The sequence below is a fragment of the Pristis pectinata genome, chromosome 5 (genome assembly GCF_009764475.1).
Source record: "Pristis pectinata isolate sPriPec2 chromosome 5, sPriPec2.1.pri, whole genome shotgun sequence".
Taxonomy (NCBI): Eukaryota; Metazoa; Chordata; class Chondrichthyes; order Rhinopristiformes; family Pristidae; genus Pristis; species Pristis pectinata.
In genome coordinates this window covers 20,218,596-20,241,664 of record NC_067409.1, presented here as the reverse complement: position 1 = coordinate 20,241,664, position 23,069 = coordinate 20,218,596, and positions in this window count along the sequence as shown.

Sequence of the window (23,069 nt, the reverse complement as noted above, 5' to 3'; positions counted from 1 at the left end):
AACTCAAGGGATAAGTGGAGAGGTCAGGAAAATAGTGTTGAGGTGAAAGATCAGACATAGTGTTTTTGAATGACAGAGCAGGCTCAATGGGTTTCTCTCTATCTCTAGTCTTCCTCTATCTTTCTAATCCTCTTTTCCACAGTCTCCCTTTTTCACCTTGATGCCCCCTACCCTCCAATCTGCCTCTCCTAATCCTCTGTCCCTCTCTCATTCAACCAACTCTCTCTCTCTCTCTCTCTCTCTCTCTCTCTCCCCCCCCCCCCCTCCCCCCCCTCCCCACCCCCCCCTCTCTCTAATTCCCTGCCCATCTTCATTTCCCTCTCTCAATCCCGGCTCTCTCCCTCTCTTTCCCCTATCCTTCTCTGACTCGGTGGTGTTCAAGATAAGATAAGAAGAGATATCTTTATTAGTCACATGTACATCGAAACACACAGTGAAATGCATCCTTTGCATAGAGTGTTCTGGGGACAGCCCACAAGTGTCGCCACGCTTCTGGCACCAACATAGCATGCCCACAACTTTCTAACCTGTACGTCTTTGGAATGTGGGAGGAAACTAGAGCACCCAAAGGAAACCCACGCAGACATGGGGAGAACGTACAAACTCCTTACAGTCAGCGGCCAGAATTGAACCTGGGTCACTGGCGCTGTAATAGCGTTATGTTAACCGCTACATTACTGTGCATGCATTGGGAGTCTTGGTTTCTTTCATTTCTGATTTATTCCTGTTTCTATATATTTGCCATTTGAAGCGGCCGGGTACAAGATTACTTGTGTAAAATACACTTACTCCTGGCCTTGACACAACCTATGGACAGCAACAAACCAAGGCTGGGCATTATCACAGATCCTACATCTGTACTGTCAAAAAAACCAAGGAACTAAAAGCACTTGCCTTCCGAATATACCATTCAAAGTCTCAAGACATACGAAAATGCTTCTCAGCCAATAAATTCCTTCTGTAGAGCAGTCACTCTTCCAGTTGTTAATATAACAGGCTATTGCTAGACTACATTTGTCTGGTGGCTTCATTGGTGAATATATTTAACCCCAATATGATATACAAACTGTGTTTACTGCAGCTGTATAATATAATCATAATTGTCCTACCTTTCCTTGATTTAATATTTGCTGGAATTATTGTTCCTTTTTTCTCCAGCGAATTCACCTCTACCTTTCAAATCTGACATTGCCACCTTCTCCTTCAGGCTTGATCCCTCACCCTCTCTAATTAAGTCTCATTTCTTAGCTCTTGTTCCAGTCTTAAGGTGCTGGAATAGGTCACGGGTCCAACCTTGTGATTATCTCTCCATTCTCCCTGTTCAAAAGCTTTCAGTTTGGTTTTTACCTTGCTTGCAGTCTTGAGATTCTTCTGGTTAAAGCCATCATAATATGCCTTTGTGTTACTTTCTTGCTAACATCTCACCTAGCTGACCATTCCATCTTCTCCATTTCTTCACAATGTTCCATCATCTTACATATATTTGCCAAGCGACACAAAAGTTCTCATAACTGGAATTCAGAGCAGTCATCAACTGAATGAGCATTAACAATCAAACTCCACACATATTACTCATTTCTAAACATTCCTCCAGTTCTTTCCTTGGATTGAATGTGATGGTGCACCATCAATATCCTGATGGACCCCAAATTGTTTTTCAAAACCCCAGCCCTTTACATCATCAAACATTTGTAGCTCAATCACTGCCCTAACCTATTCTCTATTGTCAGTGAAACCTATTATTCTGAATTAAAAATCCTCATCTTTGATTAAAAACCCTTCTCTACCTCTCTTCTCGTATTTGTGCCCTCCCCAACCTAACATGGTAGCACATGGCTTCTATTGTTCCTCTCTCCCTCCACTCAATCTTATGTGACAGAGCCTTCATCAATCTTAGCTCTGCAGTCTGAAACTCTCTCTTTAAATCAATAAGCCCTTTCACCTTGCTGTGTTTGTTCCTTATTTCCAAATTCTCTGCAGAATCTTATCACTCTTACGATGTCTTTGATCACCTCCCCTTTACCACAATGCTACTCAGGACCTGGTTCAATCAATGTGGACTAACCTAAGTTGTTTTAATGCTTTTAAAAGCACCATAGAAAGGTGAGCTGGATTAGTCAAACACTGGATTTAATGCTTATAACAATCAAAGATAATTGTAATTTATATTTTGCTATATTTTTTCTTTCTGATTTGGTCAGTGATTTACAAAGTATTTTTGAGATGCATATGATTTGTATTAAATGATAAAAAGAACAAATAATGGAGAATTCCAACCTTGTGACTTAAATAGAAAATGGATTATTGCTCTCGGTATCCTTCATGCCTCTGGGATGCCTAAAACACTTTACAGGCAATGAAGAACTTGCCACTGTAATGTAGGCAAATGCAGAGCTAACATGCACAAAGCAGACTCCCACAAATAGCAATGATGCATCATCCAGAAAATGACTTAGGTGCAAAATGAATGTTATCCTCGGCACAAGAAGATCTCCCCTGGGCTTCCTTGAAATAGCTTCATGAGATATTTTACATCTCATACAAAAGACAGCACCTCAGAGGAATAAATGCTACCATTGAGTTAACCTCACACTTGTACATATAGATCGTTGATTTGACCAGCCTTCCAGAGCACCAGTTAGAGACAGCTTAAATGCTGTTATTGTGCTGGCTTGAATTGATTTTTCATTTGAAGATCTTCACACTTGAGTGCCTTGTCTTGTGGTTCAGTTGCTATTCACACAGAATGTTGTGTTAGGAACATAGGAATAACAGATGATAAAAGCCCAGCTTCCTCTTTTTCCTTCATCACATGATACAAAAACATTGGTGCTAAAGCTAATTTTAACTTTTGATCTCTATCGGGACTCATGGCATTTATAATAAAAATACAAATGTGGATTGAGGATTAACCGAGGCACAGGAAACTGAGAATAAAGAGATCGTTTTCAGGATGGCACATTCTAAGTAGTGGAATGCAACAAGGAATATTTTTAATACAATCTATATCAAGGAGGGAACCAAGTGTAATATATTCAAGTTTGCTGGATAAAAGCTTGGATACCACCAGACTTAATGGAAATTCAGTTTAGGTAAGAAAGTAAGCTGTGTAAGCATGCAAAAAGTATCACCCAATTAAGTGAGTGAGCAAGAAAATGGAAGATAGGAGACGTACTGAGTCATAGACTCACAGAGTCATAGAGTTGTACAGTACAAAAATGGACCCTTCTATCTTTTTGCCCATTTACACGAATCCCATTTACCTGCTCTAGCATCTTTTTCTAGCTTGCCTGTCTAAATATTTCTTAAAAGTAATGTTTATATCTGACTCCACCATCTCCTCCAGCAATGAGTTTTAGACATCAGCCACTCTCTGAATAAAAATTTTTCCCTTCATATCTCCTTCCTCTCACCTTAAACCTGTGCCCTCTTGTTTTTGAAACCCCTACCATGGGAAAAAAAGATTCTGAGTATTTACACTACCTGTGCCTCTTATAATTTTATGAGCCTCGATCAGGTCACCCCTCAGCCTTCTTCGCTGCAGGGAAAACAAACTCAGCCTTACCTGTGGCTAATGAAGATGAAAAAATCTCCATCAGGGCCCCAGGCATCTCCTCCCTTTCTTCCCTGCTAAGATTGACAGATATATGGTAGAAAGGGAAGCTTTGAATATGGGAATAGAGCAAGGGAGTGCAGTTGTCTGTTTAAGCATTGGGTAACAGAGCGACTTCAAGGAGCCAGATGTCTTTCTCCTGTTCCTGCGACAAACCCAAACATGAGACAGGCTGGAGGCTTTGAGAACTACAAATGCACTTCCAAAAGCAGATGGTGAAAATTTAAAATACAAACAGAAAATTCTGTAAATACTCAGCAAGTTGGGCAGCATTTGAGGAACATTTGTGGAGAGGGAAATAGTTACAGTTTCAGCCTTCAGTGGTTTTAACTTTCCAGTATTACTTAGGTTTGGATAAGGTGCCATTAGATTACAAAATAGCAAATGTAACTCCTTTATTTAAAAGGGGAGGGAGATAGAAACAAGAAACTGCAAGTCAGTTAGTTTCACATTTGTTGTAGGGAAAATATTTGAAGCTATTCTTAAAAATGTTGCAGCAGGACTTGTAGAAAATACAAGATAATCAGGTAAAATGAACATTCTTTTGTGAAATGGAAATTATGTTTGATCGATTTATCAGTGTTCTTTGCAGAAGTAACATGAGCTGTGGATGCACTATACTTGTATTTCCAGAAGGCTTCCAGATGCTATATCAAAGGTTATTGTGGAAAACAAAAGCTCATCGTGTCAGAGGTAATGTATTGGCATGGATAGAAGATTGGCTAGCTTACAGGAAACAAAAAGTAGGCATACATAGTCTTTTGCAAACAAAAAACAGCTGGAGGAACTCAGCAGGTCAAGAAGCATCTGTGGAGGGAAATTAAGTCCAGATGAAGCATCTTGACCCGAAACATCAACTGTCCACTTCACTCTACAGTTGCTGTCTGACCTGTTGAGTTCCTCCAGCAGTTTGTTCTTTGTTCTGTGTCTGCAGTCTCATGTGTCTCCATAGAGGGGGCGTTTTCCCTTTGGTTAGATGCAGTAAGCAGCATGCTTCAGGGATGGGTGCTGGATCCTTAACATTTTACAATTTATATAAATGAATGAAAGCACCAAAAGGTATATAGTTGCTAAATTTGCTGATGACACCAAGATAGGTAGGAAAGAACATTGTGAAGGGGACCTAAGAAATACAAAGGGATACAGATAGGTTAAGTGAGTAAAGATTTGGCAAATGGAGTGAAAAATGGTCCATTTTGGCAGGAAAAATAAAAAAGAAGCATATTATCTAAATGTTGAAAGGTTACAGAGCACAGACACAGTGTGTCCCAGTGTATGATTCACAAAAGGCTAGTATGCAGGTAAATTAAGTAATTGGGAAAGCTAACAAAATGTTATTGTTTATGGCTGGGAAGAATTGAATACACAATGAGGGAGGTTACTCTTTAGTTATATAGGGTACTGGTAATACCACATCTGGAGTACTGTGTACAGTATTGTAATCCGCATTTAAGAAAGGATGTAAATGCATTTGAAGCAGATCAGAGAAAGTTTACTGGACTGATACCTCGAACGGGTGAATTGCCTTATGAGGAAAGGTGGGGAAGCTAGTTTGTATCCACTGGAGTTTGGGGTGACTTCATTGAAACATAAAAGATCCTGAAAGGTCTTGACAGGGTGGATGCGGAAAAATACATACCTGGGGTCACTGTTTTAAAAAGATATCACATTTTTAAGACAAAGATTTTTTCTCTCAGGGGCTCATAAATCCTTGGAATTCTCTTCCTTAAAGGGCAGTGGAAGCAGAGTGCTTGAATATTTTTTAAGGCTGAGATTGACTTATTTTAGATAAGCAAGGGGTGAAAGACAACCATGAGTCGAAAACAACATGGAATTGAGGTTCCAATAAAATCGGACATGATCTTATTGAATTTGGGCAGTACAGTGGTGCTAAAGATAGTGCAGCTGTCTCACAGCTCTAGCAATCCAAGTTCATTTCTTGACCTCTTGTGTGGAGTTCACACGTTCTTCCTATGATTGCATGGGTTTCCCTCAGGTGCTCTGGTTTCCTCCCACATGCTAAAGATGTGCTGGTTGTTAGATTAATTGGCGACTGTAAATTGCCTCTAGTGTTGATAAGATGGTAGGAGAATCAGAGGTGTGTTAATTGGCATGTGTGAGAAGATAAATTACAGGGAAATAATTGGGAGAATGGGATTCACGGGATTGCTTTGAGAGCTAACATAGGCTCAATGGGCCAAATGGCCTCTTTCTACATCATTATGAAATATTGTAATATGAGAATGATGAAGCAGGATCAAGCAGTTGGTATGTGTTTGTGTACAATTGTGTGTATATCCATAGGTCGATGGACAGTCATCTCAACATCATCCTTGCATGTCATAATGGGATGACCCCAATACTCAGATGGCCAGAGACTCTCTCAACTCCTTCTACTGTTGTGGACAAGGTGAACCACTTTATCATGGTCTACATTCTATCTACAGGAATCACCTCTCAATATTCTCCCTTCTTATGACATCTTGCCACTTTTCAATACCAAAGGCTGAACTAATCAAGAGGATATTCCAATGATAATGAACCCAAATACTATGTAGTTCACTACACAGCCACCTGCAGTACCAGTCTCTACCAATAATGCTGTGATTGCCTCTCACTTCAGTGAAGGAAATTGCCCAGTCTGGTGTATATGTGACTGCAGACCCACCAGTGTGGTTGACCCTTAAATGGCTTCTGAAATGGCATAGTCAACCACTCAGTTCAAGGGCTGAATTGGATAACAAAAGATTCTTCATTGTAGAGTCATAGAGTAATACAGCCTGGAGGCAGGCCCTTTGGCCCAACTTTTCTATGCTGAACATGGTGCCCAAATAAGCTAGTCCCATTTGCCCGAGTTTGGTCCATATCCCTCTAAACCCCTCCTATCCTCTTATCCAAATGTCTTTTGGATAAGTATAGTTATAAAATGTATGGAAATGGGCCCTTCAGCCCATCTTGTCCATGCCAACTGTGATTCCTACCTATGCTAATCCCATTTGCCTACATACGGCCCGTATCCCCCTACTCCTTTCCTATACAATAACCTGTCCAAATGTCCATTAAGCATTGTAATTGGATCTGCTTTTAGCACTTTTTCTGGCAGCTTGTGTAAGGAAGACTTGATTTTAAGTGAGTCTTGTCACACAAGTTAAGTCTTGTGCTGTACAGTCAGTGAGCAAGGCCAACTTTGTGCTAACTTGCTGCTAACATTGGTCCTTCATCAATCCAATTACCGAGAGAGAAGTGGCTGAGGACCGACATCAGTTCCTCACATTGCCTTGGGCACAAGAGGCAAAGATCAAACCAATTTCAGACTGAATTTATATTGAGGAGCCACCTACCTGTACTTAGTCTATCAAGTAGCCCTCAAGGCATTTTTATAGAATCATAGAAATTTGCAGCTCAAAATGAGGCCATACAGTCCATGCCAGCATCAATTTGGTCGGAAGAAATTTGGATCAGAAATGTTATTTTATGGCAAATATAATTTTAAAATAATACTATTAATAAAATGCAATTTGAGACACTTTCCCAACATCATATCATCTTGCCCCAGTTGCCCTATTTGCTTATAAATTACTAGATTTATAACACTCAGTTTGATGGTTACAAGCTGTAAAAGAAAGTACTTTTAAACAATGAATAATAAAGCAGTACTGCACCTCATCAAACATTGTTAAGCCTCTGATATGTGCAGCATTTTGTCAGTGAGTTCAAGCTCACTGCCGAAATGACACAAGGACTAACATGGTTAAAATCAACTGCTTCTTTTACTTGCAGTCTAGGAGTGCTCCTAATGTCTTGTGACATACTCGTTCAGTGGTAATGATCACCTTTGGGGAGTTTCAAGTGTTGTGTCTTTTTGACCGCCGGCATTGAATTGTAATCAATAATTTGCCATGTTGGCTTTTCATGTTGCGTTTCCTGTTGGAATTGAATGAACACAGGCTATTACTGATCAGGAAATCCCTCTGGCTTTGTTTCTTGTATGTGTGAGTGGGAGTATGAAACAAGACAGCAATTGATAGTTGTTTCTTTTGACCTGAAGGGACCAGGCTCTTGGAAACTGCAAGACGAGCGGCACTGCTTTTATTAAATGAGTCTGTGCTCCTCAGTGGTGCACCTTAATCCTTTATTGGTCTCTAAGATTTGTCAGCAATGACAAGGCTTGCCAGTTCTGGTTGGGAGCATTTCTGGAGGAGTAATGGGTGCATAATTGGGTGCTTAAATATATCTTGATTCACATCCATGCCCTTGAAAACCACTTTGAAAATTACAATGTGCTCAAGCATGTTGAAATGTTGAATGTGAAACACCAAATACATTTTCGAATTAAGATTTATTCAAACAATGCACTAATTAAGCTGCAGGTCTACAACTGTTCATAAATATATTTGTGATTTATATATAAATTATTGGCTCAAGTTTCAGCTGCATAGGTCGCACTAGGGTGAACACAATTTCAAAGATTACGAATGTATATCAGCCCATAATCTGTGCTGACAGTTTAGGAGAGCTTGCATTTACATGGCATTTCTCACATCCTGCCCTAAAGCATGTCACAACCAATAAACTGTTTTTAAAATATATTTACCATTGCTGTGTAGTGAAATGCAGCATCTAGTTTGCACAAAGCAAGTGCCTACAAACAACAGAGATAAATGACTTACTAACTCACAGATGAAAGTACTACCATTGAACCAACCTGGCATTTCAATGCAGGAGTGCTGTGGGTCTTTTTAATAAATTTTAAAACACTGCCCAGCAAACATGTGGAATCCTGCTGTGCACTAATCAATTGCTGCATTTACTGACACAGCCAGTGTCTAAGAAATGGAGTCTAAGTTGTTTGGAGTATCACTTGAGCAGTGATATAAGTCATCAGCAACTATACTTTAAGTACACAACTGGCCACAAGGCACCTTGGGTTGTCTTAATCTTTATCTTATTTTCATATTTTTTCAATATGAGGATGTTGCCAGGACTTGAGGGATTGAGTTATGGAGAGAGGTTAAGCAGGTTGGGACTTTATTCGTTGAAGCACAGGAGACTGAGAGGTGATCTTACAGAAGTGTATAATATCATGAGGGATATAGATACGGGCAATGTGCACAGTTTTTTTCAGAGTTGGGGAATCAAGAACTAGAGGGCATAGGTTTAAGGTGAAGGGGTAGAGATTTAATGGGAATCTGAGGGGCAACTTTTCACCCAGAGTGTGGTCAATGTATGAAATGCACTGCCAGAGGAGGTGGTTGAGGCAGTTATATTAATAACGTTTAAAAGACACTTGGACAGGTACATGGATAGGAAAGGTTTAGAGGGACATGGGCCAAACGCAGCCAGATGGGACTAGCTTAGATGGGAATTTTGGTCAGAATGGGCCTGTTTCCATTCTGTATGGCCCTATGATTCTATATTTTCTTATGGTATAGAAGGAAGCCATTAAGCCTAGAGAGTCTATGCCAGTTCACAGAGCAATCCCACGAGTCCTATTCCCCCACTTACTTCCCTGTTACCTGTTGTCTCTCACATGCCCATCAACTCCAGCCTGATTCTTCAGCCATCCACCTATCTGAGGAACAATTTACAGAATCCAATTAATCTACCATCACATATTTGTGGCAGTGACTCCTGTCAAGCTCTGTTTTGTCAGACTTGGCTTTTAGGTCATGTTAATGGATGGGATCTGGGAGGAAACCAGAGCACCTGGCTCTGCTCTGGTTTCTGCTCTTGTGACAACATGCAGCTTGAATGTTCTCTGTGTGGCCACAAGGAAAACAGACAAACTCCACACAAACAGCACCTGAGGTCAGGATCGAACCCAGGTCACAGGAGCTGCAGGGCAGCAGCACTAACTGCTGCACCAATGTCCCACTCCCTGCTGCATCATCATGCACCTGTTTCCCAAATCGTCATATTAGTTGAAGTTTAAATTCATATTATTGAAGTTCCTCCATATGGTGAGATCTATTCTATTCAATGCAGACGTGATTTCCTATTACTATCTCCATTAGATGCCATTCATATTGGATGAAGGTTAAGTTTCTGTTCTTCAGACCCAGTAATCAGTGTATGCTGCAAATGTGAAAAGCAACCAAGTGATCTCTGTGTTAGTGAACATCTTCAGAGCATGTTCAGCAAACAACACTTCCTACAGTGCTGCTCTGCTATCCTCCTCTACCTAGAAGAAAATGTACACTCAAGTGTAGCTTAATTGTGCGCTGAAACATCAAGGAACCTTACTGATTTCCAGACAGCGGCTGACATAACTGAGTGAGGTGATGCTGCAAGATCGAACTACGTGTGTCGATGGGAATTGTAATAAGGAAAAAAAAACCTGAAGCTGGTGAAAATGGAAAGTAGGAAAAAGGTTGCGATTATTCAGTGAAGGTGACAGCATTCTGCTGTGCACGCCATTTATCAATCAGGAGTTTGATTGATTGCTTCAGCTCTGACAGAGAACAAAGTAAGTGATGTATAATTTGTAAAGGGAAAAAAAGTAGAAACATCAGATAAAATTGATGACTCTAAAGAGTAATATTAGATTTCAAACTGATTTCACTAAGTTTCATTGAGACACGTTATTGTTCTTGATTACTAAGAGATATCCTGTGGCTTTGCACATGCTATGTTGGAGGGTATGCTGACCTATTACAGGAAGTGTTAAGTGATAAAAGTGTGCCAGGGAAAGTATCATAAGAAGTAATTATGTCACTTAGTAGAAAGCATATGGTTACATTTTAAACTTTTTATATTGACTGCTAATACTTGTAGCCAAGATGGAGATGATTGAATGATTTCCCTGCCAATGGCATTGGGTAATCACACTGCTGTGAGTGACTGCGATTGATTTTATGCACATAATTTATATAACTATCCTCCACTCTCAGCATTTTTCTGGAAAAAAATATCCGGCTATTACTTGAAAAAGCTGCTGAAGTTTCTGTCAAAAGTCACACAGTCTATTTTCCTGAATGCACACAGTCTTTTTCCCAGGTAAAGGGAACCAAAAACTAAAGGGCGTAGGTTTAAGATGAGAGGGAAAAGATTTAAAAGGGATCCGAGGGGCAACTTCTTCGCACAGAGGGTGGTGCATATATGGAATGAGCTGTCAGAGGAAGTAGTTGAGGCAGGTACAATATCAACAATTAAAATATTCAGAGGGATATGGGCCAGATGTGGTCAAATGGGACTAGCTTAGGTGGGCACCTTGGCCGGCATGGACAAGTTGGGCCAAAGGGCCTATTTCCGTGTTGCATTACTCTGTGACTCTATAAGTCCTGTTTCCTCTGCTCTTTGAGTAAACTCTTCTTTCTGGATGAATTGACTCTCTTTGCCATGTAAGACATTTTATTGCTGTGAGCCCAGATTTGCCACTACTTACCTCCAGCTGATTGTCTGATAGCTCTTGTGGCAGTGACTCATGTCAAGCTCTGTTTTAACACACTTGGCTTTTATGTCATGTAATGGATGGCATCAGGGAGACTGGTGTACAGTTTGATATGAGTTGAATTCCACTTTATTAACCAGCCTTGTGGGATTTTTGCAGGTGGTTTGAAGATCAAATACACCTATTAAAATGCCATTTGTTTGCAGTTTAAGAGCAAAAATGGCAGAAGCAAATTTTATATTGGGAAATCTCACTGGTGAAGATGTTAAAAAGAAGCATGCCTTTTCCAATCACATCACCGAATCTAAGAACAATTGATTGCAAGTCATAGAAAAGGTCCTCAGGGCTTCACTGACTGTAGAAATTCAGAAATAGAAGAAGATTTCAAAAACGAATGGATGGTGATACTGGGATGACAACAGCATTACAGTGATGGTGATGCCGAGAAAATGACACAACACAGAAGACAATTAAAACACAAACAAAATGCAACAACCCTAGGGGAACTAAATTAACTTACATGCTTGCCAAAAGACCTTCTGTAAAATCGCACCTACAAATTATTAGCCAGACATAAGGAGCTGGTAGCTGTGTCAAAACAGGGTCCAGCTCCAAGGCCACCGTGAAAGGCCCCAGCTCAGGACAGAGAGTGACAAAGCCATGAGTAAGCCATTAAAATGGCAATGGGGAATGAACTAGTCGCTGACCATCTTCACGCAGTTACATGACTGGGCCTGGGATAATGGCTTGAGTTTGCCAATAACATCAGGGATCAAACTAGATGAAAGAGATAATTTACATGGAATGAATTTTAAAAAAAATCTTTCTAGATTTGACAACACGCTTCAGAGGAGTAGATTAGAGCTACAATAGCTTTGTGGTCAAGTTACTGGACTAGGATCCAGAAGCTTGAAATATTGATCAGAAGTATGAGTTCAAATCCCACTATGGCAGCTGGGGAATTTAAATTCAAATAACTAAATTAATTTGGAAGAAGTAACAGTAATGGTGAGCATTTAAAAATACAGTTGCTTAATAAGTATTCTTCCTCGGGAGAAAGTTATCTGCCATCCTCACCCAGTCTGGCCTGGGTGTCATTCCAGATGCACAGTAATATGGTTGATTCTCATCTGACCTCTGACAGGAACCAGCACATCAGTTCAGCAGAGAGAAGAAATAGACAATAAATGATGATCTAGCCACAACACCCACATCCCGAGAATCAACAAAGACAAATAGGAACAAAAAAACTGCATATGCTGGAATCTGGAGCAATAATCAATCTGCTGGAGGAACTCAGTGGGTCAAGCAGCATCTGTGGGGAGTAAGGAATTATCAGTATTTTGGGCTGAAGCCCTATATCAGGACCAACAAAAAAGGAGCTGCTGCAAAGAAAGCCAATTGATGTAGGAGTCGGGTTATTATCAGCTATAAATGAAAAGCAATAACAGGCACTAAAAGCAACTTTACCCCTTGGACAACCATGGTCTTCACCCTATCATGGCCATTCCCTTTGTTCTCTTCACCCTTTCCCTTCTCTGCAACTTAAAAGACACTTGTTTTCTCTCTTCTGACGAAAGCTCATTCACTAACTCTATTTCTCTCTCTACAGATGTTGTCTGATGTGTTTGGTATTGCAAGCATTTTCTGGTTTTATTTTAGATTTCCAGTATCTGCAGAGTTTTTTTTTGCTTTTCAGTAATGATTTTTATTACTGACTTTAAAATGCAGACAGATCGGCTGGTCTGGTCCCACCACCTACGGCTCACCTCCTGGTCATACTGAGCTCATCCAGATGCAGAGGGTCAGTCTCACTCACCCCTTGCATCCTGGAGTTCAGCAGTAGGGTCTCAGTGTTAGTTGAGCACCACCTGCAATACAGTGCAGCCTTTCACAGCTGCCAAAACTGGGGTGGGTTTTGGTCATCTATACGAACAAAAGCTGTAATTGATTTTAATAGTTTTTAAATGTCTTTTATATTCAGAAACATTTAAAGACTATTAAAATATGCGAGTAATTCATAAAATATTAAAAGTTATTAAAACATAATGTAAATAAATTAAACATTTAACCAAAGCTGCATTAAAACACATAAATAATAGAAGAAACATTAAAGATGAAAGATTCTATTCGTAAGAGCAAAAGGGTAACTCGGGAGAGAGCAGGTCACCTTAAGAATCAGTGTAGTAATCTATGGATGGAGCTATAGGAGTTGGGCAAGGTCTAAGATGAATATTTCTCATCTGTAGTTACCATGGAGAGGGACATGGAAGCTAGTGAATTCAGGGAAGAGGACAGTGATATCCTGAAGCTTATCAACATTACGAAGGAGGTTGTGTGATGGTTTTTAGGTGTATAAAGGTGGATAAATCCCCAGGGCCTGACCAAATGTATCCGAGAACATTGTGGGAAGCAAGGGATGAGATTGCTGGGGCCCCGACAGAGATTTTTGTATCTTCATTATCCATGGGTGAGGTACCAGAAGACTGGAGAACGGCTAATGTTGTGCCTTCATTTAAAATGGGCTGCAAGGACAAGCCAGGGGACTACAGGCCAGTGAGCCTTACCTCAGTGGGGAGAAGTTACTGGAAGGGATTCTGAGTGACAGGGGTTATTTGCATTTGCACAAGCAAGAGGTCAGGAGGTTTTTTGAGGAGGTGACCGAGAGGATTGACGAGGGCAGGGCAGTAGATGATGTCTTACGTGGACGTTAGCAAGGTCTTTGATGTTTCTAATAGTGGGGTGAAGATAGCAAATTGGCTTGGTGGCAGAGGGTTGCTTTTTAAGATTTTTGCACAGGGAGTTGCTGATATCTGCAACTTGCTCCCAGAGGAGGTGGTGGAATCAGACACAATTATTATGTTTAAGAAACATTTAGACAATAAGCAAGACAAAGAAGGATACATTCCTGGTGCAGGCAAACAGGATTAATGTAGGTGGGCAAGGAGGTCAGCACAGATGCGATGGGCCCAAGGGCCCATTTCCCTGCTGTACAGCTCTGTGACTCTATAACCATGTGTGAGGAGGATACCTCCCCAGACACCCCCAGTTAGTAGCACTCTTGGCCCTGCATCAGAAGACCAGTGATTCAAGAATTCTCCAGAGATGTGTGCCCAAAGGTGTCAGCTGATTCTCCAGTGTAATTTTGAGGGTGTGTTTTTTGAGTCATCTCTGATGTTTGTGCAGTGAGGGAGCAAGGGTGAACTGAGTCCAAGGCAGTTTTGAAGACAAGCAGAGAACCTATTTACCCTTGGTGTACTTGCCAATATATGTCCATCAATAAGACAGATTCTCTGGTCATTATTACATTGTTATTTTATGGAGGTTGATGTGTGCAGATTGACTGCTGTGGGTCCTATATTACAGTGGTATCAAATCACATCAAAAGTACTTAATGGTCTGTAAAGATGCCAGGGCAATCATTGGAATGGACATGAACAGTGCCATCCAAATGCAAATATTTCTCTTTAAATGTTAGCAGAGGCTCACATTCTTAATTGTATCTCCCAGTCCAAGCTAAGTCCCTTTAACCCTCGGGTCACATATATCTCAAAACAAAGCTTGGAATGGGTACAACAAAGAAGATCTATAAGGATGTTGCCAGGACTCAAGGACCTGAGTTATAGGGAGAGATTGGGCAGACTAGGACCTTATCCCTTGGAACATAAGAGACTGAGGGGTGACCTTATAGAGGTGTAGAAAATCATGAGGGGCGTAGACAGGGTGAATGTACACAAGTATTTTTCCCAGGAAAAGGGAATCAAAAACCGGAAGGCAGAGGGTTAAGGTGAGGGGGGGGGGGTGTTAGATTTAAAAGGGACCTGAGGGGAAGCTTCTTCACGCAGAGGGTGGTGCATAAATGGAACAAACTGCCAGAGGAAGTAGTTGATGTGGGTATGATAACAACATTTAAAAGACATTTGGATAAGTATATGGATCGGAAAGGTTTGCAGGTATGCAGGCGAAACATGAGCAAATGGAAGTAGCTTAGGTGGGCATTTTGGTTGGCATGGATGAGTTGGGCCGAAGGGCCTGTTTCTGTGACTCTATGACTCTATAACTAACTGTCACAAACCCCTTGCCTCTGTCACAGCAAAGGGCATCCATTCTTCAATCTACTCACAGGTACTGTTTCCATTTCATTCCCTCTTTTTACTGTCGCTTGTCCTCATAGTTCCTGGAGTTCCTTCTTTGCTAGTTTATTCATTTTGCTAGTTTGCTGCTTCTCCTGTAGATGTACAGTATCATGCACAGTGACCAAAGATTTATTGCTGTGTTTTCATATGTTGGAAAAAAAGATCAGCCTTTTTCTTATGTACATTCTCAAGTTGAAAGAGAACTACCTAGCTAATGTCCTCACAGGCAGCAATCGAGATGAAAATTAACTCTGAAATTTAGCAAATAGATTTAAAACTTTTATTAACAATTTTAAGCCTCATTGATAATATTAGCTCATTGTTTAATAAAGAAACCCATAGATACTTTGCATTTCCTAGATTGGCTTAACTCAAGTGTGCTTATATTTAGACAGTGGTCAGTCTATGGAACACACTTGTATGCAAATAGAAACAACTGTGGTGCCCACAGGCAGATTATATAAGTAATAATTTTATGGTTAAGCCATTCACTAATCATATATAAGTATGTAATCCCCACTTCCTTAGAAGTCTGTATGGTGTTCCAAGTGGCTATTTAGTGGAGAACCTGCTAGTGCTAAACTGACAATTCTCTTGCCTGATAGCAGGAAAGCAGCAAGTCATTGTGGTTATTGGTGTCTTGGGGGTTGTTTATATAAAAAATAGACCAAGTGAACATTCTCAGAGACTTCTCTTAAACCTAAGGAACACCAAGTTTGAATCTATCCTTTGATGTTTGACTGAAAATTTACCAAGCATTTGAAGACCTCTCTTGGGGGGACGGTGAGAAATTCACTCCCTATCACTATCACTAAATGTGTGTTTGAGTACTGAACAGGATTATAATCACCACACGCTCAGTTTCATTGACTTCAACACCACAAGTTTCTCATCCTCTATTATATAGAAAAAGAACACTTTAATAGTAATGTGACTTTTGATTTTACAATTGCACCATTTGCAGAAAATTGTTTTCCAGTTGTTGAATTATGAACAGTATGATGATCACTACCACACCTTCACCCACTTAGAACTCTTACACATGCTTCCTGCTTCTGACCAGAGCTCCACTCCATTGCCAAGACCAATTATTTTTACCTCACCCTGTGTACACAATACTCACTCTGCTCCAGAAACTATCTCAATGTTTTTTGTCACTTTGACTACCAACGAGTGCCAAGTGAACTATATTGGCTCAGCTATCCATTTAAGATATTTCATTTTCATTGACATCCAACAAAAATATTTGTCCTTTTTTTTAGTAATACTCTCAATTCACCCCTCATCTTTTTCTACCTTCATTTGGTTCCTGATAGCCACACTTTATAAACATACATATATCCAAAGTTCCACTATTCATAACCTGTCCCACACAAAGTCTCATTTGTACACCTTCACATCATTACTGGCGTCCAGGGGCTCCCTATCTCCTGCTCCACTCCTAATGCATTCTCATCCTCCTTTAAACTTGCTGTGTGACCTCACACCACACTCCCTCTGCAATCTCTCATTCTGTATGAGCCCTTCTATACCTTTTGGTTCTTTACTGTGACCTCCAGTGCATCTCACACCCCACTCTACCATTGATGGTAGAGCCTTTGAGAACTTGTTCTCTCCCTTAGATGCTCTCTTGGGATCCCTCATCTTATACTCAGCAGTGCACCAAATTGGGCGCTGGGATCAGGCCAGTTGGTGTGAGTTGGAACTGTGTAGGGGTGCTGAAGGGAGAGGATGTCATGTAGTGGGACTGTTCTCAGTCTGGAGTAGTGTTATAGAAACCTGGTGGTCCCGACAACAGGAACTCCCAGAACAATGTGGACTACTCTTAAAAGAGTATTGCACAGGGATGATGATATTTGGTGCACTTCTAAAGCAGAAATCATATCAGGTACACAAGGGAGGTGATAGGTTGAAATTCTGGTTTGGGACAATTTGACCCTGAAATGGCCACATTCACATTCCACTCAGGTCCAAATTTGTCCTCAGTTGTATGTGTTAGCCAGGTAATATGGAAGTGTACACTTATTCTCCACCTCCAAAACTTAGCTCTATTAAGATCAATGGATCTGAAGATAAACGGATTATAACTCGATCCATCAACCTGTCAAGAATCAAAGCAGAGCCCAATCATTAAGTCTCATGTTTAACATCCTCTGAAGCTTCAACACTTAATCCAATCAAATAATAAGGGATTTCTATGCTTCAGATAATGTTCCAATGCCCACTGAACCACCAGACCCAGGCCCCTGAATGGAACTTGTACTAGCTTGATTCTCCCAGTACTGACAGCCTCTTCACCCCTCAGGATTGTGACTGAGTCAAACCCACAAAGAAGGGATGATACCATTCTCTTTCTTAAGACTTTTAAAAATTCTATATCAGATGGGTTTCCCTCCTGTTAAATCAATGCAGCTGGCAAAATCTGCTCTTTCAGGTCTGGCCCTACCCCCCTCACCCCACACCTCCCACCCGCCCTCCACATGCCCTGCCCCACAATCCTCCCACTGCCTAATTGTCTGGCAAAAGTAGAGGCTTTAAAAATACATCAGCTCCCACAGCAAGTGTTTGGATCTACCATTCTGGTCATATGACCACAGTGGCGTCCAAAGCACTTGCAGCACACAAAGGGAAGTGTGTGTCATTGCAGAACGCACCAGGGAAATAGTGTGTGAGTCCAAGACTGAGGGTCTGTCTGAAGAACTGTGAGGGTAAGAGGATTGGGGATCAGAATAAAAACAGTGAATGATGGAAAAACTCAGCAGGTCAGCCAGCATCTGTAGTATTAAATACAGTTAATGTTTCAGGTCTGGAGGCCCTTCATCAGAACTGAGAAAGAGAGAAACAAGTTGAAGGAGCAGAGAAGATTGGGAGAGGGTGATGGGTGGAGCAAAGGGAACAGAGGATTGGGGGTCAGGTTGTCACATCAGTGCAGGGGGTGAGTGCAGTTTGTGGGAGTATGTATCAAGGCCAAAGATAAGATATCTTTATTAGTCACATGTACATCAAAACACACAGTGAAATGCATCTTTTGCGTAGAGTGTTCTGCGGGCAGCCCGCAAGTATCGCCACGCTCCTGGCGCCAATATAGCATGCCCACAACTTCCTAACCCGTACGTCGTTAGAATGTGGGAGGAAACCAGAGTACCTGGAGAAAACCCACGCAGACACGGGAAGAATGTGTCAGACTGATGTCAAGGATTGTATGGTGATGTGATTGGAGTTCAGAGGGTGGTCAGTTCAAAGTGAGCCCTGGGGAAGTGGGCAGGGGTGGCAAGGCCCCAAGGTAAGTGGGTTAATTGAAGGAGACCCACCAGATTTATGTTCCCAACGTCAGTCTGGGTTCCGCTGAGGGGAGGCCACCTGTATATTTTGCTGCAGTAAGTTCAAACCTGAGGGAGCCTAGTGAGTGAATTCCTCAGAACTATGGAAATGTCAATCACTGCACAAGCATCATCAGCATGTCTGATTTACGAAAGGGAGTATCTGGTAGAATCTCCAATCTGACCCAGAAATGATTGTATGAATTTCATCCCCTTAAAGAATCAATTTTCATTCTTGTTACTTGGGAAACACATGCTATGCATTACATTTCTAGACTTGAATGTTTTTAATGTCTCAAACAATCTAAAGCTATTCAATCTGCTCATAGTGTTTGAAAACTTTTTAAAAACTCTACATTAAATATACATTAAAATTCAAAGCATAAATATATTTGAAAGTACTCTATTGTTTGAGTGCTCTTACTTTTATAACAAAAATATTCAAGAAGGGAAGTAGGTATAGGCCTGTGAGTCTAATGGCAGTAATTACTGGAAAAAAATTCTGAGAGACAAGTTTTAATGTATATTTGGAGAGGCAGGGAATAATAAAAGATGGTCATCATGGCTTTGTTAGGAGCAGAACCTGTCTGACCAATTACTCATTTTTCAAAGAGATAATGGAGTGTATTGATGAGGACAATGCAGTTAATGTACTCTTCATGGCCTTCATTTAGACTTTGATAAGGACACAAATGGAAGACTGATCCAAAACGTTGGAGCCCATGGGTTCCAAGGCAAGTTGGCAAATTGGATCCAACGTTGGCTTGGTAATAGGAGGCAGAAAGTGATTGTAAGCTTGTGACCAATGGTGTACTACACTGATTGGTGCTGGAACTCTTACTGTTTGTTATATACATTGACAATCTAGATGTGAATGGAAGGAGTATGATTAGTAGACTTGCAGGAGACATGAAAATTGGGGGTGTTGAAAGTGAGGAGCATATCTAGGATGATATTGATGGAGACACAAGAGACTGCAGATGCTGGAATCTGTAGCAACAAACAATCTGCTGGAGGAACTCAAAGGGTTGAGCAGCATCTGTGGGAGGAAAGGAATTGTCAACACTTTGTGTGGAAACCCTGCATCAAGACTGAGAATGGAGAGGGGAGATGGCCAGTATAAAGAGGAGAAGGGGAGTGGTGAGAAAGGATTCAGAGGTGATTAGTGGGGGGCTGGAGAGCAGTGGAAACCACAGATGGGAAGTCAATTGCCTCAGAATCCTTTCTCACCAGTCCTGTTCTCCTCTTTATACTGGATGATATTGATGACCTGGTAAGCTGGACAGAGTATTGGCTGATGGAATTTGATAAGTGTGACATGGTGCATTTTGAGAGGACTAATAACGCTGATATATGCACAACAAAAGGTAGGCTCAAGGAAGTATTAAGGAACTTAAGGACTCAAGCTCAAGGAACTCTGAATGTTTGTTTTCCTTGGAGCAGAGGACACGGAGGGGGAACTTGATGGAGGTATACATAATTATGAGGGATGTTGACAGGGTAGATAATAACAAACTTTTCCCCTAAACAGGGCTGTATAAAACCAGTGGCCAAAAGTTTAAGGTAAGGGGCAAGAGGTTTAGAGGGAGCCTGAGGAAGAACTTCTTCACCAAGAGGGTGGGTAATATTTGAAAAGCACTGCCTGACAGGGTAGTGGAGGTAGAGACTCTCACAACATTTAGAAAGTATCTGTCAAGCTCTTGAATCACCAAGGAATAGAGGCTTATGGATCAAGTGCTGGAAATGTGATTAGTATAGAGGAATCAGCATGGATATTTTGGGCCAATGAGTTTGTTTCTGGGCTATATGGTTCTAGGACTCTAAATGAAAATATAAGCAGCTCAGTCCTCAGTAAATATTTTCTTCCATTGAAATAAATGGTGGAACTGTCCCTGTACCAGCTACAACCGGGCACAGGATGCTTGTGGTGATTTCCTTACCATATGCATTGGGGGATCTCCACAACCTCACACCCCCATGAGGAGCCCAGCCTCAAAGCACAGCTAACAAAATACCTGTGAGTATCCATCATTGACTTTGGAACAAGTACAGAAAGGCCGCATTTGGAATATTGCATTCGGTTTTGGTTGCCCTGCTATAGGAAAGATGCCACTAAGCTGGAAAGAGTGCCAAGGAGATTTATGAGGTTGTTGCCTGGACTGAATTATGGAGAGAGGTTGCGCAGGTTGGGACTTTTTCTTCCTTGGAACGTAAGAGAATGAGGGGTGATCTTATAAAGGTGTATAAAATCATGAGGGGCATAGATAGGGTCAATACACAGAGTATTTTTCCCAGGGTTGAGGAATCAAGAACTAGAGGGCATAGGTTTTAGGTGAGAGGAGAGAGATTTAATAATAACCTGAGGGTCAAATTTTTCACCCAAAGGGTGGTCAGTATATGGAATGAGCTACCAGAGGAAGTGGTTGAGGCAGGCACATTAACAACATTTAAAAGGTACTTGGACAGGTACATGGAATAGAAAGGCTTTGAGCAATATGGGCCAAACACAAGCAAATAGGACTAGCTTAGATGGGAATCTTGGTCGGCATGGACCAGCTGGACTGGAGGCCCTGTTTCTGTGCTGTATGACTCTATGACTTTATAAATCCAAAAGCTGCTGACAACTTGATCGAGGAATGTCAGCAGTTTTGCCGACGGTTCCCCACAGATTCCAAGCCAATGTGATTGTCTCCTGTCAGCTGAAATCTGTTGCAGCATAGTCCATGTTTCCGAAGTCTTTCTCCACAATCTATCAGCAGGTACAACAGCTCACCTCTGTAGATTAGTAACAATGTAAAATGAAAGGTAAGTTGAATGGAAAACACTGTTGCATAATGTAGATGCTTTTTAATATTCTTCCAGCTCTTTGGATTGAATACCATTAGAGAATCTTTTCGTTCACTGTGAAGGAACAAATTGAATTCACCCTCTTCTACAAACATGATGGATGGTCCACTGACAGTCATTGACCAGAGAAAGACCACAACAGGTCATTAGTAGGGAGGTTTACCAAGGCCTGGCTTTTGGAGATGTCACACCTCATTAGCAGGTCTGCAGGTAGCAAAGTAGACTACAAAGGCAGATTTTTTTTACAGACCAAACAAAGAAGTCTGACAGTCAGAGTTATGATGACAACCTCCCCTCAAAGGGAAGGAGAGTGTCATCTGGGGAGAGATGAAACATGTCCTGCTGTCACCCAGTGCACAGAATAAATGAATGGCCTAGAATCTTGCCATCAGCGACAATCCCATCTGGGAAAAAATGGAAGAGAAGAGTTTGATGTTATAAATCACCATAATTTGTTACAATTTCTAAAGACAAATATGACAGGATGGAATTACTTTGCGCGCTGAGACAGTCATTTGCAGAAGCTACAAAGTGCCCATATAAATCTTTGGATGAGATATATTTAATCTGAGGGAAGAGAACAATATCATTTCAGTGTGTTCTGTTTACACAGAATTCAGCCGCAGTGCTGCTTTTTGTGATTTGCCTGTAAAAAATCTTTGTTTTATCTTTGTGCTATTCAGCTTTTACTGAATGATGTTTGATGTCATGTGGACAATTTGCAGAGCATTACCCTAAACTACAGATCATGTTACATTAGGAAGACATATTTCAAATCTTATGAGCAGGTTCCTCCACTTTCTGGAACCTGGACATGTCATATAAGGGTAAACATGGAAAACTCAAGGTTATGTGTATTAAAAGACTCAATGTTATTATCAGTTAAAAAAAAGCTTTATTACAAATGTACAATAAAAACACTTAAAATATATTTGGCTAAGTATATGGATAGGAGGGCTTTAGAGGGATATGGGCCTAACGCAGACAAATGGGACTAGCTTGGGGGGCATCATGGTCGGTATGGATGAGTTGGGCCGAAGGGCCTGTTTCCATACTGTATTACTCTATGATTCTATAAATTAGGTACGAGCAATGAAATAATTTTGCTATTCTTCCTGTTCAATAGGAACTTGTGCAGGCTGCTAATTCTTCTTTGAGGTCTTAAATGCACATTAAGCTACATTGACTCTTGGTCTTTCAATGCCAGAGTTTTAAAATTCTAATTCATGTGATTGAACTCACATGTCCTTGCCTTTGTACCCTTTTGTACATCCCCCAATTCTTTCATCGCACCATTGGCTCCAAGATCTATACTTACCACCACCCCCCCCCCCGCCCCGAGCATTTTGTTCTTCCACCTTGCTCTCTTCCTTCAAGAACACTGCCTAAAACCGAATCTGAACACTTCATTCTGCTTAAAATGAGCCAATCCAGCAGGAGTGAGATCTCTAAAGAAACCAGTTACTCAGAAAATGTGCCAGTGAATTATGGAAACATACGGAGAGCAGATGTTGATCATGGTGCCTGTCTGTGACATGAGGTGAATGCATTGTCCCACCTGAAGCTAAACCACACAGACACAACGACTTGAACTTATATAGCTCACTTAATGCTGTTTCCCGAAGCACTTTCTCAATAAGGGAATACATTTGAAGTATAGGCATTGTTGCAGTGCTGACTTGTGCACAGCAAGCTCCCACAAGCAGGGCTGTAATGAAGACCAGTTAATCCATTTCAGAAATGTTGATCGATTGATAAATGTT